Here is an 18289-nt window from a genome sequence, read left to right on the forward strand (position 1 = left end):
AAAATAATTTTAATCAAATAGATTAAATATTTTACTTTTTATACAACTCATGCTTTGTATCACATACAACAAATCCTAGGATTTCAATAACTAGGATTTTGCAGAAAACTAAAATTTTTTTTCACGTTCTTCTTTATGGGATTAAATCACATAGCACTCTTATATACCATAAGAGCACCTTATTGAATAGGAAAAAAGGGCCTTTAAATCTTTTTTGCTCCTATGATCGGAAGGCCTGGTGATCAACTCAATCCAAGTACTTATTAATCAGATCATCTAATCTACTCACATATCATATATGTAAAAATTTAGATCTAATCTAAATTATATTAGATCTAATTTTTATATTAAATTATATCTAAAATCAGATCATAACATATCTCGTGCATTACTAAATCTAGATTTCAACTCTACATGCATATATGTTCATGTCATAACGAATCTTCACTCTGATATCAGTTAAAAGAAAGCATGATGGTTTTGTGCATGCATTTTTAAAATTTTATAATAGAATATATATATATTAAATAATTTAATCTATAATGCATGCATAGATCAAATCTAAAATCACCATACAGGATCTATGATATGAACTAATATACATGTATGTAAATTTAAAATCTAAAATTTAACAAACATAGATCTTATCTATATTATATTTAGATTATATCTAAATATGAATTGAGTTCAAAACTTCATATCTGAGCATGGATAGCAGATCACCACATCCAAAATTCATGGTAGTTGATTCTTCATAATGCTCAGTGTGGGGTATAAAATAACCCCAATCAAAGTTCGTAAGAGGCCGACACTCCCAGAGCTCTTTCGGCTTCCGACCTTGTACGGTATTTTTCTGAACTCCCCCGACCGTCTGAGCTTCTACAATACCATCCAGACTCCTCCAGCAATCAACCTTCCATAGTGCCCTCCAGATTCCTCCAACGGACGAACTCCTATCATGCCATCTGGACTTCTCCGATGATGAACTCCTTCAGTCGTCTACCGGACTGCTCTAAATGCTCTTTGGGCTTCATTATCAACCGACTTTCTACAGTGATCGACTACCCTTTGAATCTCTTTCAGACTTTTTCCTACCATGATCGACTTTACTCCGAACTTCTCCCAAACTTCGTCAATGTTCGAGCTTTTCCAACAGCAGAACTTCTACAGTAACCAAACTCCATCCAAGTTTCTACGACAGTCGACTGCTTTCCAAATTTCATCCGAGCTCCTACAAGAGCTGGACTCCATCCGAACTTCTACAGTAGATGGATCCCAGACAAACTTCTACAACGGACAGGCTCCACCAGTTGGATCTCTACTCTGAACTTCTATTGCAAGCAGACTTCATCCGAGCTTCTACAATAAGAAGTCTTCATTTGAGCTTTCATGATAATCGATCTTCGTCCGAGCTTCTACAGTAAGCAGCCTCCTTTCGGACTCTTACAAGAACCGGACTCTGTCCGAACTTCTACAATAGAATTGAATTTCAGACTCCTCCAGTGATCAACCTTCCACAGTGTCCTCAAGATTTCTCCAATGGATGAACTTCCACAACGCCTTCCGAACTCCACTATCGGTTGACCTTCTGCTGGATTCTCCATGAAACTGGACCTCTCCAGCAGACAGTCTTCAGACGGGCTTCTACATCAGACAAATTCTAGACGGACTTCTCTAACAATCGGACTCCTGTCGGACTTCTCCAATAGAAAATCTCTGTCCGAGCTTCTACAGTAGATGACTTCCGCCTGCAGCATCAGTGCCCAAGGCACCAGGCAATAGTGAACTCGTCAGCAACCTCAAAAACATTCGAGCTTCTCTTAGATTGCTAAGATAGAGAGCCATTCTGCTCCATCAGACGTCCCAGTCGAGCTTCAGCCGTCAGGCCCGAACTCTCTGGCAAGTCGCGACAACGAACACTACCCCACTCTGCCCTCCGTAACAAACTCTACGTGGCCCCACCATTCTTTGGCAAGTCACGACAACGGACACCACTCCACTCTCTGTAATAGATTTCACGTGGCCCCACCACTCTCTGGTAAGTCGCGATAATGGACACCACTCCACTCTCCGTAACAAACTCCACGTGGCCCTGAACGGCCCACTACCTGGCAGTTACGTATGTTGCTGTCAAGCGGTTACGCTCTCCGTCTATAAAAGAGCCTCTCCAGATATGTTCTCCTCTAAGCTCTAAACTCTATCTTGAAACTCTGCTAAAATTTCATTCGAGTGCTCCATTTCTGTTGAAGCAGAATACTGACTTGAGCGTCGGAGGGTCTTGCCAGAGCACCCCCAACTCCGGTTTAGACTTTCCTTGCAGGTCCCAACGACGGCCGCGATCTCCTCAACTCCATTTTCTCCAACGTCGGTGGAATTCTGCACTAACACTCAGCAACTGCACACACGTCCAGTCTCTATGGGTATCCACATGAAGTCCTTATGCTGATCGATTTCTCCGAAAGTGCTAGCTCGTGAAGATACCATAATATTGGCTGATCTAAAAGAAATATAAAGAGGATGAAGAACAAGGAGTCTCTCTTCTTTTTTTTTCTAGATTCACACATCAAATCTCTACAATAGAGATCAAGAGAAGAATCATTTCTTCTCAATTCTCCCACACACAAGAGAGAACCTCTCTCTCTTTCTTTCATGCCTTTCAAAAAAAAAAAATTCTTTAATTTTTTATGACAAAAATCAGATCTAATTTAACTTCTTATATAAAAATTAATATAAATTTTTATATTCTAAAAAAATTAAAAAAAAAGATTCAAGAGAAGAATCGTTCTTCTCTTTTCTTCTCCTTTTTTCTCCTTAATCTAGAGCGTTCTTCTCTTTTCTTCTCCTTTTTTCTCCTTAATCTAGAGCCCTAGGAACCCCCAAACATCCAACCAATTTTTTTTAATATTTTTTTTAATTTTTATATTAAAAATTAGATCCAATCTAATTTTTATATTAGAAAAAAATTAAAAAAAATTGAGAGAAGAACTCCTTCAAGGTTGCGCACTAGAAAGAAGACCTTTCTTCTTCCTTCTCTTCCTTTCGTTGGAAAGAATTTTTCTTCTTTATTTTTCTACTGTAAAACCAGCAAGAGGAGCTCTCTTTGACGCTTAAGAATCAGCAAGCAAAGTTCCAAAAATCTCTTCAAGATGGAGAGGAGAAGGGGGGCTCCAACATGTGGAATTTGGGGCGTCCAACTCTTGGACGCCCCCTCCATCTTTTTAGGCAACAAGAAGAGGGGGACGCCTACCTTTCTTATGAAAGAAACAAGAGGGCATGGCATATTACTTGGGCATGGGTTATTCCATGGTAAAAGGGAGAGGAGGTGTGGAGAAACATTAAATAGAAGGGGTTTTGGATTGGTTAAGTCTATTCCAAATAGGACTCACGAATCTTGTTCCAACTCTAACTAATTATTGGACTCAATCCTAACTAACTTAGGAATTAGTTATAACAAACTAATTAATTAGGTCCAGTCCAATTGTGAAATCAATTAGGCCTTAATCCAATTAGAAAATTAGTTAGATTAAAATCCCATCAATCCAGGGATAGATTTTTGGATATAAGATCATATCATAATTAATAGGGCTTGATCCAATCAAGTCTATTATCTAATAGGGTTTGATCTAATCAAATTCAAATCAAACTAAATCTTTTTCATCCCTAAGATTAATTGAAACAAGTTCTGTTATCCAATAGGACTGCATCCAATCAATCCAAAGTAAACTTAATTGAATCTAATTCAATTAGATCTAATCTAATCTCCATTGCTCAATCAAATTGAGCCAATAATAACCAAATTATTAATTAATTATTTTTTTAATTTATCAATCATTAATAAATAATTTATTATAATATTTACATAGGATTAATCATCAATCACATTGATCATTAAACCCTTCAACGATTCATAATCGTCGATCAGCCATTTGATCAGACAGATACTTCTATGTGTGTGACCCTATAGGTTTAAACCTAAGTCGGTAGCATAAGAATAATTTCTGTATCAATCGATGTAACCATCTAGCAATAAAATTTGACATCCGGATAGACCGAATGTATGTCCAGCAATACTTTAGAATCTACGTGGATATAGTTATCATATAATTCATCCCTTTGACTCTCGACGCTTAAGAATAACTTAGGGTTAAACTGTTAACTCTAGATGAGTGGTCCATATTGTGTCTGAACCTCAAAAATCATGTGACTCCTCACTAGGACTATTTTGATCAAAGTTTTGTTGAATTAAAATACAATGATGCATCATCTTCAATTTTACTTGAAACGGTCAATCTCATCTTGACTCACACTCAAACTTCACAAGTACTTGACTGTACCTAAAAATCTTTCATCATCGAATTAAAAATTTAGATAGTCCAACACTAAAGCACAGTGAGTCGCTTGTAAGTCATCATGGCAGTCTCAGATCAGAGAGATACTTCTATCCATATCCCATCAGAGCAACTCTTGACAGTAGAGTGCTCCGAAGATGGTCACGTTTAGTGAAACGTACTCCTATATTTCACCCATATGTCATACCCATATCACCATACGCCTTGATTAAGAGGACAACCAACTAATATGGCACACAATGACCTACACTCGATACAATTATAGGCCTTATAATAATTGTATCATTTGATCACGAGCAGGATTTAAAAATCACACGATAAATCTTCTTTTATCATTTTGAAAGTAGCTCTAACGACTTCATCATAACATATGAGTTCTAATTAGGAAGATGTATTCCTTATGATGAATCTATCAAATAATATTTATCATTTTATAGTTCATATACATGTATGGAGCACAATCATCTATAACCTAGATGATCAGTTTTAGAACATATTTTTCAACAGTTGCTTCATGCATCTACTGCATCATCAGCATCGACAGCTTCAAAGGGTACTAGGAGTGCAAATGGATTGGATCGGATCAGGTCATGAGTGACCCCAATTTGATCTAGTTTTTCGATTGGATCTTGATATTGGACCCAGATCCAGCCCATTAGAAGATTAGACCAGATCGGATTGGGTCCATGATCAAATTTTTTGACCCAATGGATCATTCAAGTTAGGTTGGGTATGTATATAATCTGATCTCAATCCATCAAATGCGGGTCTGATTTAGGTCAGGGTCGGGTCCAAGTCAGGTCACGGCTTAACATATAGTTATCTTGAATGATTTAAAATCTATAGCAAAGAAGTCCCACTCTCCAATCATGGTGCCTTCTGAAATAACTACAATCTACCTTTGTTATTAATTACTGAGGCTGTAAAATAGGCAAAGGTCAAGGGAAAATGAACTAGTCTTTTTTTAATAATAAGAAGCTGGATTAATATTAGCTAAGAAAAGTATATAGAACTATCTTGGAATATAAACTAAACATAAGGCCCTGAATATGGTTACAAGCCCGAGTAAACAAAATGAGAATGAAAATAGTACAGCAATAGAACAGATAAGCCACTGAAATTTATAAATAGTAAACATCAAAACAAGCTAAAGAAGTATTTATAGAATTCTTCTTTTCAAAAAAAACATAGGACCATAGAAAACATGGCCATATATTAATGAAAATTTGGTGGCACTGATACTGACGACTACACATAACCTCTTCAAATCCTGTGCATATGAGAAGTTGATATTCACCTGTAAAATATCTCTAGAGTATAATATAAAGGATAAGTTGACAACAACTAGAGTAACAATAGTTGATAGGATCCAAAGCATAGTGAAAAAAATATGCAGTCCCAAGTAATTGAAGAATGCTGATATTAATTGAAAATCCAGACATGACATATCAAAGGACCGATTAGCCAACAGCCAATAAAAGAAGATCACAACAATTGTAGAGTAGTTGATGAAAGGAATGACAAACTCCATAATGAAACTCATGCACATATAATAGATCAAAGAAGAAAGAGACCTCATAATTACAGATGCTATAAGCCTATTTAGAGTATTTGAATCTGTACGATACAATGTCAAGATTATCATTACACAAAGATCTAATTTTTTTTCCTTATATGAAGTATTTGAAATTCCAAGTATACTAAAATTATATAGTAGATCAACCAAAATAGCTAACCACAATATAATAAGCCATGATCTTTATAGCTTCATATATTGCTTAGCCAAAATTGAAAGCAAAATAAAATTCTAAAATAATCATTCATTTATTGCAAGTTGTCTTATCTTCTAACATAATCATAGAAGATTGATCACAAAATTCAATACAAATCCAGTGGCTCTAAAAGAATTGCAAGGCAAATAATATCTCAAATAATATTTTAAGGAAGAAAAATAAAAAGTTACATTACCAACTAGTTATATTACCAAGAACATTAGAGATAAAAGTTAATAATGTAAGCATAATAATAAAGATGATTGTTACCAATATAAGCTAATCAGTAGTATCAATAATGATAGTCATTTCGTAATTTTCAATCTTGTAGTTCAAATGAGGAGGTGGGCCATCTACATATAAATTAAAAAATTTTAATACACTAATATATGATAAAGTTAATGAATGTTCTAAAAATTGAACTTGCAAGATGAGGCAAGATGTCTCAAAACCAATCTTACGTGTATATCAAGGCCTCAACCATATCGGAGCATAAACTACTATGAAAATTATCCAAAATCCTTCTAGCAATGCTGAAGGTAGACTCAGTCAGATGTAACAGTAAATACCCGAATTGCCAATATATCACTAACCATTTTAGACAATATTGGATATTTTGATTCATTAATTCTCTAATGGTCTAGAATATCAAAATTTTAATCCTCTAGAGGATGAACCTATTTAAAAAATAAAATATATTATAAGTTATTTTATTAGCAATATTGAGTTATATTTTAATGTAGATATCAAATTAGAGATTATAAAAGATCTTCTCTTCTAAATAAGTCTTTAATTCTGATTTGAATGGTTGGACAATTTCTTCTTCTTAGATAAATTCTTCATAATTTTGTATAAAAAAATTTTCATCATCTCTACCTTGAGATGTAGAGATCATCTCCTCCACTTGAACATGAGAGCCATATGTGCCATATAAAATTATATAATAACCATAAAAACTTTGAAAAACATCATACATCTTATTGATCTTAATTGAAGCACGATCACCACTACTATAGATTTTTTGAAAGCAATATTTAATAAGCTTCATCTTATATCTTGGATCAAAAACAATCCCTACGACATGCATGTGAGAGCAATCTTTCCAATACTTATCAAATTTCTCTTACATTTTTAATGCCATCATTATCATAACTGCATTTGAACTCCTAGATTCTTAAATTAAGAGCATTTGCATTCTCTAAATCTCATAAAAATATAAATTTATGGTTATATGTCATGTTTATAAAAAATTTCAGTTATTTAATGAAAATCTTGAAAAAGCTGCAAAAAATAATGCCTTGAGACCAATCTTCTTCAATTGGCCTATGTTCAAAATTATGATCCCAAGCCTCAAGTCGCATAAATACATCTTTGAATTATATAGCATCACTTAATATGAGATGCATAGAATTCTAACAAGTAGATACATCTATGCATATCCTTTTCTTACCATTCATCTTTAACTATTTGATAATTTTCATAAATATTTTCAATCTTGTTTGAGATGACTGTAGTAATTTAACAGCCTCTCGGATCCTATCAATAGCACCCTCCACTGCCTTTAACCCATCCTTCACAATCAAAAGTATCTTTTCTAAATTGTCTTTGAAGTTCCATGACTACAACTATGTTTGCTGACAAATTATTAAGGATGATTGAACCTAACATTCTTTCAAAATTTCAAGATAAAATATAATTTACAGTACAATCACTAATGACTAAGCTTGCATATATGAAGGCACCATCTTAAAGTTGATAATATATTTTTTAAATTTTTAAATATTAGTAATATTATATGTAATGAGACATATGTATCCCAATATTTGATTTGATGTCTATGTGCCAGATGTTAAGTTGATTCTTCCATAATTTACTTTAAACAACTCATCTGGTCTTCTTTTTTTCCTTTTATATGCTTTAAAACAATCAGATGTCAATGTTGTCCTCAAAACAACATGAAATTCAAGTCTAAGATTTCTAACAAACATCCAAAAAGCTAGATGTTCAATTATTATAGATAGCATCTATATAATAATAGTAAAGTAATAAACGAGTATTAAGGATGGCATTCGGTATTGACACATCAGATTATAAAGTATTCTTCAAGCATACCATATGTCCCTACGGTGAAGTTGGGGAGGTGGGCAGGGTGGCGGTGGAGCTAGAGGGGGTGGTATACGAGATGCGCTTCATCCTCGATGTCTTCTGTTCCATCAGTTGGGAAGCCGGCATTGGCGATGGCAGCATGCAATTTGGGCTCGATATCAGATGCTACATGTCACGCCCCCGACCCGAGATTGTGAATCGAGGGTCGCGACAACCGCCGCATACTTATGAAGAACTCTCTCCATAAGCATGCAAGGCATCTCATCACGATATCAATGCATCACAGTGGAATAAATTCAAATAATTATTATTCAACTGTAATTCAAGTAATTAAATCAAATGTCTTACATCCAATAAAATTTTTTTCACTAAAAATAAAACAATAGATCTAAATTCAATGAAGTTGACAATGCTAAATCTCGCCTCTAAAAGCTCTGTCCCAATATTTCTTTCCACGCTCGAAATTAATTATCTGAATCTGAAAAATAGAAAGAAAGGTAATGAGCTAGACAGCCCAGTAAGTAACAAATATCTCAACTAGATATTTTAGATATTATATAATTCTCAAGAATAGTGCTGCAAATAAACATAAGAGTATATTTCATGCTGATTTAATACAAATCAAATATTTTCAAATATTCACATATAATATAATCATAAATTCGATTCGATTCAAAACACTCGTAACTCAACAGCCTCGACTATGACCAACGTTTAACCCCCATTGGCGGGGTCCACAGAAACCAGCGCACAACCCCCACTGGCAGGGTCCACAAATACCAGCACACAACCCCCACTGGCAGGGTCCACAAACACCAGCGCACAACCCCCACTGGCAGGGTCCACTGAGTACCAACGTATAATCCCCATTGGCGGGGCCCACTGAAACATAGTTAGGCTGAGAGCATAAATCCGATCTGTATCAAAACACTTTGTACCATAATATATATCATAATCTTTCACTAAATATGTGCATAAATCGATATACCATAACATTTCAAAAGCACTTTTCTTTCAAAACATAATTTCATAAATCATGCATAATTTCAGAGAATAATTATTTATTTTCAGAATAAATATGAAATATCTCGAGAAGATGATTCATTACTTACCTTTCACGAAGCACTGAATGAACAGATCGACTAACTTCTAGGAGATTCTTCCGTACCTATTATCCAAAATTATATTTTTATATTAATTTTAATTTAAAATTAAATTTAACAAATCTCAAAATCAAAACCTCACTTAAAATCAGACTCTTCCCTAAACTCGATCAAAATCATCAGATGAAGCCTTCCACTATACTAATCCTAGAGAAAATAACTTTAGAGAGAGAGAAATCCATCAAGAGAGAGAAATATCCTAGAGAGAAAATTCTAGAGAGAGAAAGTAGAGAGAGAAAGTCCAATTCCAGAGAGAGAAGTTAGGGTTCAGACTGAAAGAAGAGAGAGAAACTCTCTCTCTCATCATTTTCTTTTATTTTATTTTTTTTATTATTTATTTATTTATTTATTTATTTATTCATATATATATAAATATATATATATATATATATATATTATTATTATTATTATTATTATTTTTTTCTTTTCTTTTCTTTTTCTCTTTTTTTTTCTTCTTTTTCTTCTTTTACTTTTCTTTACTTTTCTTCTTTTTCTTCTTTTCTTTTCTTTTTCTTTTCTTTTCTTTTTTTCTTCTTCTTCTTCTTCTTGGCTCTTCCCGCACCAGAACAGGGGACGGTGTCCCCTCCTTTTGCCGGGCCGTTCAGGCCACGGCCGCCGCGGTGGAGGCCGGCGGCAGACGGAGGCCACTCCCCCGGTCACGAAGGAGCGTGGCCGGCGGTCGATTACGATCGCCGGCACCGAAAAATTCAAGGAAAAAGAGGTCCAAAAATAGAGTCTTTTTTCCGATCGAAAATCGGCGACGCTCGTCGCCGGCAGCCGCGCACAAGGCATGGGAGGAAGAGGAAGGAAGGGAGGAAAAGGAGGAAGGCTTACCTTGACCTCCGGTGACTTCGTCGGAGAGCAGTCACGGCGAAGACAAAGCGGTGTCCGCGGCTCTAATTCGAGAAAATCGGAGAGAAAGAGAGAGGGAGGAGGTCGATGTTCGGTCTCAAGGGGGCGGGGGTCTTCTTATAGGGAACCCTAGGACTCCGAGGGTTCCTAGGAGTCCTGATTTTGCCCGATCTCGTCGGAGAAGAAGACTCCTATCGGGAGTCTTCTTCCCGATTTTTGATTCCCCTGTTTTTTTTTTTTTTTTGGGCTAGGTCTGCTGGGCTGGGCTTTGTTTGGGCTGAATTTTTTTTTTTGGGGCTATAACATTCTTCACCCCTAAAAAAAAATTTCGTCCTCGAAATTTTTCATACCTGTCACCAGTGTGTTGGAAGCCTGTGCATTTTGTTGAGTAAGCGCATACATTCTTCCCTGATTTTTAGGAATCTGTCCACCACCCTTATGTTGTCCTTCATAAGTTCTTTGGCCAACTTGATTTTCAGTATTTAGCAGGCAGCTAGAAATTTTATGATCCTTCTGACCACATTTGAAGCAAGCACCTGTATTCCAATAGTAATCCTTGTCTGCATGATTTTTGCCACATCTGGAGCACGGCTCACCATCAATCTGTTGAGTCTTATTGTCTACTGCTCCCTTAGCTGATCTTTTGATGTTTTTATTATTCTACCCTTGTGTATCATTTGATTTTGCTCTCTTTCTTTGCCTTCTTTCCCTCTCCATGCATTCTTCATTGACTTCCCTTTCAATTATCAGTGCTTTGTTTACCACATCTGCATAAGTTGTCAATTCATATGGAACCACTTGTTTTCGAATCTCAGTTCTCCGTCCCATCTCAAACTTGTGAACACGTTCTTGCTCACTATCCACTAATCTCAGAGTAAATTTTGCTAACTCTGTAAATTTTGCTTCATATTCAGTCACACTCATACCCATTTGCTTCAAATAAATAAACTCTTGCTCTTTCTGGATCCTTATACTCCGAGAAAAATACTGATCATAGAATGCAATTCGAAATCTTTCCCAGGTAAGTATTTCACCGTCTTGTTCATGCTTGCGCTGTAGTCGCTGACACCAGTTGTATGCTTCTCCTTGTAGTAAATAAGCTGCATATCGAATCTTTTCTTCATCAAGACACTCTTGGACAGCGAAAGCCTTCTCCATCTCCATTATCCAGTTATCAGCTTCCAAAAGTTCAGTAGTCCCCTTGAAAGCTGGAGGGGCAAGCTTTTTAAATTCTGAAATGTTGTTCCGTTGTACTGGTTGCTCTCCATGTTGTGGTGGTGGATGCTGATGTTGTTGTGTATCTCGTTGTATCTGTTGTTGTTCAAACATTTGCTGCTGTATTTGTTGTTGTGCTTGTACCATCCTGATTAGAATCTGTATTAACTGAGCCATATCTGGTTCCTGACGTGCTCTCGAAGCACTCCCATTAGGATCTTCGACTCCCTCCTCCTGAGGGGTGCCACTGGTCAGATGGGGAGTGCTACCATCCCATGGTTGTGATGTCTCTCTTGCAATTCCTTGAGTAGTTCTTGTCATTCTACGGGGAGGCATGGTAACCTTGTAGTAGTAAAACCTTATTAGATTCATTTATCTATTTGTTAGGATGGGTTTATTATGATGCTCATATTCTAACGTCCCAATATTCCTAATGTTTACCCACCTATACTCATACTATGTCAAATTCTATGTGTCATAATTTATCCACTTATGCTCTGATACCATATTAATTGTCACGCCCCCGACCCGAGATTGTGAATCGAGGGTCGCGACAACCACCGCATACTTATGAAGAACACTCTTCATAAGCATGCAAGGCATCTCATCACGATATCAATGCATCACAGCGGAATAAATTCAAATAATTATTATTCAACTGTAATTCAAGTAATTAAATCAAATATCTTACATCCAATAAAATTTTTTCCACTAAAAATAAAACAATAGATCTAAATTCAATGAAGTTGACAATGCTAAATCTCGCCTCTAAAAGCTCTGTCCCAATATTTCTTTCCACGCTCGAAATTAATTATCTGAATCTGAAAAATAGAAAGAAAGGTAATGAGCTAGACAGCCCAGTAAGTAACAAATATCTCAACTAGATATTTTAGATATTATATAATTCTCAAGAATAGTGCTGCAAATAAACATAAGAGTATATTTCATGCTGATTTAATACAAATCAAATATTTTCAAATATTCACATATAATATAATCATAAATCCGATTCGATTCAAAACACTCGTAACTCAACAGCCTCGACTATGACCAACGTTTAACCCCTATTGCGGGGTCCACAGAATACCAGCGCACAACCCCCACTGGTAGGGTCCACAAATACCAGCGCACAACCCCCACTGGCAGGGTCCACAAACACCAGCGCACAACCCCCACTGGCAGGGTCCACTGAGTACCAACGTATAATCCCCATTGGCGGGGCCCACTGAAACAAATTAGGCTGAGAGCATAAATCCGATCTGTATCAAAACACTTTGTACCATAATATATATCATAATCTTTCACTAAACATGTGCATAAATCGATATACCATAACATTTCAAAAGCACTTTTCTTTCAAAACATAATTTCATAAATCATGCATAATTTCAGAGAATAATTATTTATTTTCAGAATAAATATGAAATATCTCGAGAAGATGATTCATTACTTACCTTTCACGAAGCACTGAATGAACAGATCGACTAACTTCTAGGAGATTCTTCCGTACCTATTATCCAAAATTATATTTTTATATTAATTTTAATTCAAAATTAAATTTAACAAATCCCAAAATCAAAACCTCACTTAAAATCAGACTCTTCCCTAAACTCGATCAAAATCATCAGATGAAGCCTTCCACTACGCTAATCCTAGAGGAAATAACTTTAGAGAGAGAGAAATCCATCAAGAGAGAGAAATATCCTAGAGAGAGAAAATTTTAGAGAGAGAAAGTAGAGAGAGAAAGTCCAATTTCAGAGAGAGAAGTCAGGGTTCAGACTGAGAGAAGAGAGAGAAACTCTCTCTCTCATCATTTTCTTTTATTTTATTTTATTTATTATTTATTTATTTATTTATTTATTTATTTGTTCATATATATATATATATATAATATATATATTATATTATTATTATTATTATTATTATTATTTTCTTTTCTTTTCTTTTTCTTTTTTTTTTTCTTCTTTTTCTTTTCTTTTCTTTTCTTCTTTTTCTTCTTTTCTTTTCTTTTTCTTTTCTTTTCTTTTTTTCTTCTTCTTCTTCTTGGCTCTTCCCGCGCCGAAACAGGGGACGGTGTCCCCTCCTTTTGCCAGGCCGTTCAGGCCACGGCCGCCGCGGTGGAGGCCGGCGGTAGATGGGGGCCACTCCTCCGATCACGAAGGAGCGTGGCCGGCGGTCGATTACGATCGCCGGCGCCGAAAAATTTAAGGAAAAAGAGGTCCAAAAATAGAGCCTTTTTCCCGACTGAAAATCGGCGACGCTCGTCGCCGGCAGCCGCGCACAAGACATGGGAGGAAGAGGAAGGAAGGGAGGAAAAGGAGGAAGGCTTACCTTGACCTCCAGTGACTTCGTCGGAGAGCAGTCACGGTGAAGACAAAGCGGTGTCCGTGGCTCTAATTCGAGAAAATCGGAGAGAAAGAGAGAGGGAGGAGGCCGATGTTCGGTCTCAAGGGGGAGGGGATCTTCTTATAGGGAACCCTAGGACTCCGAGGGTTCCTAAGAGTCCTGATTTTGCCCGGTCTCGCCGGAGAAGAAGACTCCTATCGGGAGTCTTCTTTCCGGTTTTTGATTCTCCTGTTTTTTTTTTTTTTTTTGGGCTAGGTCTGCTGGGCTTTGTTTGGGCTGGGTTTTTTTTTTTTTGGGCTATAACACTACAACATGATGTTGCTGGTGCTGGCGAGGTTCAGGATGGTTGATGACATGAAATGTTTATATCTAGAGATGCGGAAAGGTGGCGTCTTGCCGAACCTTACAACTTACAATGCGATGGGCTTCTCAATGAACATCCTGCTACTAGATCCACCATATACTACACCACCATGTGATCCAAGGCCGCTTTGTTTGATCACTTCTTGCCAGCGAAACTGTACTTGAGCTCTTTGGTGCATGTGGGGCTGAGATCGGATAAATTTATGTATGATTCATTAATGCTTAGGTATTGTAGGAATATGGCTTTGAATAGTGCCATCAAGATGTTTAAGGTTATGAAAAAGAAGGGGTCTCAGGGGGATGAGGTCTCATACACCATTCTTATCCATGGGCTTTACGAGGCTAGGAGGATGGATGAGGCTTTGGCATTGCTCTCAGAGATGGAGGAAGATGGGTGTCATCGTGATGTGCGCATGTATATGTCCTGCTAAAGGCATTATATGGGCCGGGCAGGAGGGAAGAGAGGTTCAGTTTGTTTCAAGAGATGGAGGAGAAGGGTTACAAGCCAAATATTTACATTTACACTATGGTGATTGGTTGCCTATGTAAGGAGAAGAAGCTTGAGAATACAAAGTTTATGTTAAACAAGACGTTTGAGGAGGGTTTGGCTCCCAATGTCGTTACTTATACTGCTATGATTGATGGGTATTATAAGAGTGGGAAGATTGATGCTACTCTTGAGTTTTAGAATTGATGGAATCTTTTTTTTTTTAAATAAATAATTTTCCACATTCTTGATGTTCTTGATTTATATTTTGAGAACTCATTTCTTGGTGTTCCTTTTTTCCTCGGAGGATATGGGATTTTGTGCGAGTTATGGAGATGCGAGTTGGTCCCTTCAGATTTCGAGATCTCTCGAACCTTTTCAAGCCTCGCATCCCATGGGAATAGAGATATTTGGTTTCTGTTAACTTTGAAAGTCTAATTTTTTACTCATTCCTTGGTTTTTGGAAACTTGGAAATATTGTTCTTGGCTTTTATATTTCATAGCGATATTGTTCTGATGGTCAACAATATTTTAAGATTTATAATTTTCATTTTTGAACACAATTCTTTTTGTTCTGATATTGTAACGTATAGTTGCCTCTAATAAAGTTGATGATGGTTCATAACAATCAATGGTAATTATGTCATAGAATCTGAAATTTCATAGTTTTCAGTCCTGAATCCAACTAAATACTCTTCCTTTTGCAACTGTCATTTTTGAACACAAAGTTCTTTTTGTTTTGATACCGTAACATATAGTTGCCTCTAATAAAATTGGTGATGGTTCATAACAATCAATGATGGTTATGTCATGGAATCTGAAATTCCACAATTTTTGATCATGAATCCAACCTAATACTCTTCCTAGATGTACACTAGAGCCGGATTAACCTATATTCATATTTAACCGTAAGTGCCAAACATGGTTGGTAAACTTATTATGCAGCATTTGATAAGAATTTTAGGCTAGATCTGGCCCTTCACAATATCTTTCTAAATACTAAAACATCTACATTTAGGCTTCCAAATGGTAGATAATTATTTTCAAGTAAAAGTAATTGGTTAGGTGTTTTCAAGGCTCATGACCAGTTTTATAAGGCCTCTACCCCCACTTGGCTAATAAGGCATTATTGAATTGATAGAGATCTTTAACATCTAACCCATCATCTTCTTTAGCAAAATTTTGAATTTGAATAACAAATAAGCTAAGCATGTTAGTTTTTGGGAGCCTCTCATGGTAGTCCTTCACTCCTACTTCTAGAATATGACATACAAAAGGTACTATGATCGGTCATTTTTCAATTCATTCTTATCCTTCTAGAGTAACAAGGGCTATTTTCACTTAAACTGTTTATTTGAAATGATGTTTTGCGCCCTAAATATATGTTCAAAGCTTATTGTAGAAAGCAAACATCATAAATTATTAATTTCTAAATAATTTCACAGTTTCAATTTTTTTATCTAAACTATTACTTTAAATGTTTGATTTTTTTTTGTTTGCTCTAATTAAATTGCAAACTAAATTATTATGTTTATAGTCTGCTTTATGTTGAAATTTATTATTGTGGTGGCTATTCTTCTATATTTACAAAATTAATAAGCTCGGGCATCACCCGGTCACTATGCTAGTCTCTTGTCGAATTATCATTCTTACAATATCCGCACGGCTTCTTTCTTAATAAATAAATAGAAAGTTAACTTATTCAATATAACACCATCTTTTGATGTTACATTATCTATTAACCATTTCTACCTCCTATTAAGATTTTTTTTTTTGACTTATAATTTTTGTATGTCTGTAAAGATGACTTGTTCCATCTTTAAGAGCTAAAAATATAAAATGACAATAATTGTATTTAGCTTTGTCTTTTTGATTTTCTACCTTTGAATAATGATTCCATATCTTTGACCTCTTATTTTTGTTCATTTTAAAGCTATTTGGACTAGAGGGTTGTGTAGATTGAGAACTACAACAATCAAGTGCACTTGAAACATCAACAATATTTTCATTACTACCCATCATAGATATTACCCTATTTTGTATAGAATTACATAAAAATATATAAGTATGAAATATAATTAAATATGATAAAAAGATAAAATAATCTTATCCATTGCTCCTCTTAAATATCTTGCAATATTAAATTAAAATAAGAGAAGCAGAAGCTTCACCAAATAATCCAATAAAAAAGAATATGGACACATGCCATATATATCACATGTTAAACAAATGACAAGAAAGATAACAATCTTTGTATAATAAATAATGCTCAAACAATATAACAAATCAGTGTAAATGAGAATCAAGGATAAAAAATTTTGGACATTAAAGAAAAGATACTAGAAGAGTTTTAAGAATTAAAAAATTAATATCCCAAAAGCAATTTTTATGGACACTAATTGATCAATATATTGAGATACTTTCATGAAGAGGTCCTAAATTAATTAATATATTCTTTTAATATATGACACATTTTTGAAATCTGCTCCATAGGACAATGACATCTCTACCATACTTCATATTTAACCACTCATGAGATTTAAAAAGAGAGAGGATGTAGCCCACATATATCAAGTTATTGATCTGCTTAATTAAAATGCTTAAAGTAGTGTAAATCACACATATAACACTATCAATCAAAATATTTCTATCCTATATCTTAGCAAAAGTATGTGGTAAAAAGAACATATACTTAAAAATTTTGGAAAAAAAAAAAAGAGCTCCAAAAATGAATATCAGGTAAGAAACATACAATTTTTCTCTTAAAAGTCCAACAGTAGTATTTAACTGTTGGAATTTGACACCTCGAATTCAACCCATAATAGCAAAGCCCATAGTGCAGAGTCCAAGATGGAGGAGCCCATGACGAGGAGCAAGCCTAGAGATGCGGCTGCAGGCATGCAGGCCTGTAGACCCAACTCGTAGTGGCACAGACGGGTGGGATGCGTGGTCCAGGCCTGCGAGACATGCGGCCCAAGTACATGCACAGGCGGCCCAGGCGCACGAGGGGGGGGGGGCACGCAGCCAGGTGGGCATGCGCGGTCCATGTGTATGGACCATGCCCACCCATCGTGTGGTCCACATGCACTAAGGCACGGTGTACGCACAGTGCCTAGGCCTTTTGACGCGATCTATCATGGATTGGTGGTCCATGGTGACCCTTATGCGGTCCACAAGGGCTATTTATACGGTCTTGCACAGCTTATTGCTCAAAGTGCACGATCAGATGGCTATTGGCGCATGCAGTGATGATCAGATGGCTACGAGCATTTTAGAGTTTTGTTAGGATTCTGATTCATGCCTTTAAAAGAGGCAGATACCCTAGATCTCAGGTGTGGCCTAAAGCAGTTGTGAGGATCTGTGTGCGGTCAAGGACATCAGGGGAGCAGTCGAGAGGTCTTGGAACGGTCGTAGGAGTGAGCATCTAGGGGCGTCGAGGATCCTGACTCGACAAGCCTGTGAAAGGGTCTCTTTGGGAGATTTTGTGAGAGCTTTTGTGAGGAGGAGTGCTTTTTGTTAAGAGAGATTTGTGTATGAGAGTTGAGAGTGTATGGTCTTCTATTGTAATTGTTATTTTTTCTCATAGTGAAGCTTGCATGTTCTGTGGAAGTAGACCTTAGTTTAATCCATGTATTT

At 36.1% G+C, this 18289-nt stretch overlaps 1 pseudogene; it reads right to left on the reverse strand.

Annotated features, from left to right (window-relative positions):
* Positions 1-6872: 6872 nt before the first annotated feature.
* On the reverse strand, positions 6873-8145 carry LOC109505740 (zinc finger BED domain-containing protein RICESLEEPER 2-like; annotated as a pseudogene).
* Positions 8146-18289: the final 10144 nt, after the last annotated feature.

Source organism: Elaeis guineensis, chromosome 4 (assembly GCF_000442705.2).
Source record: "Elaeis guineensis isolate ETL-2024a chromosome 4, EG11, whole genome shotgun sequence".
Taxonomy (NCBI): domain Eukaryota; kingdom Viridiplantae; phylum Streptophyta; class Magnoliopsida; order Arecales; family Arecaceae; genus Elaeis; species Elaeis guineensis.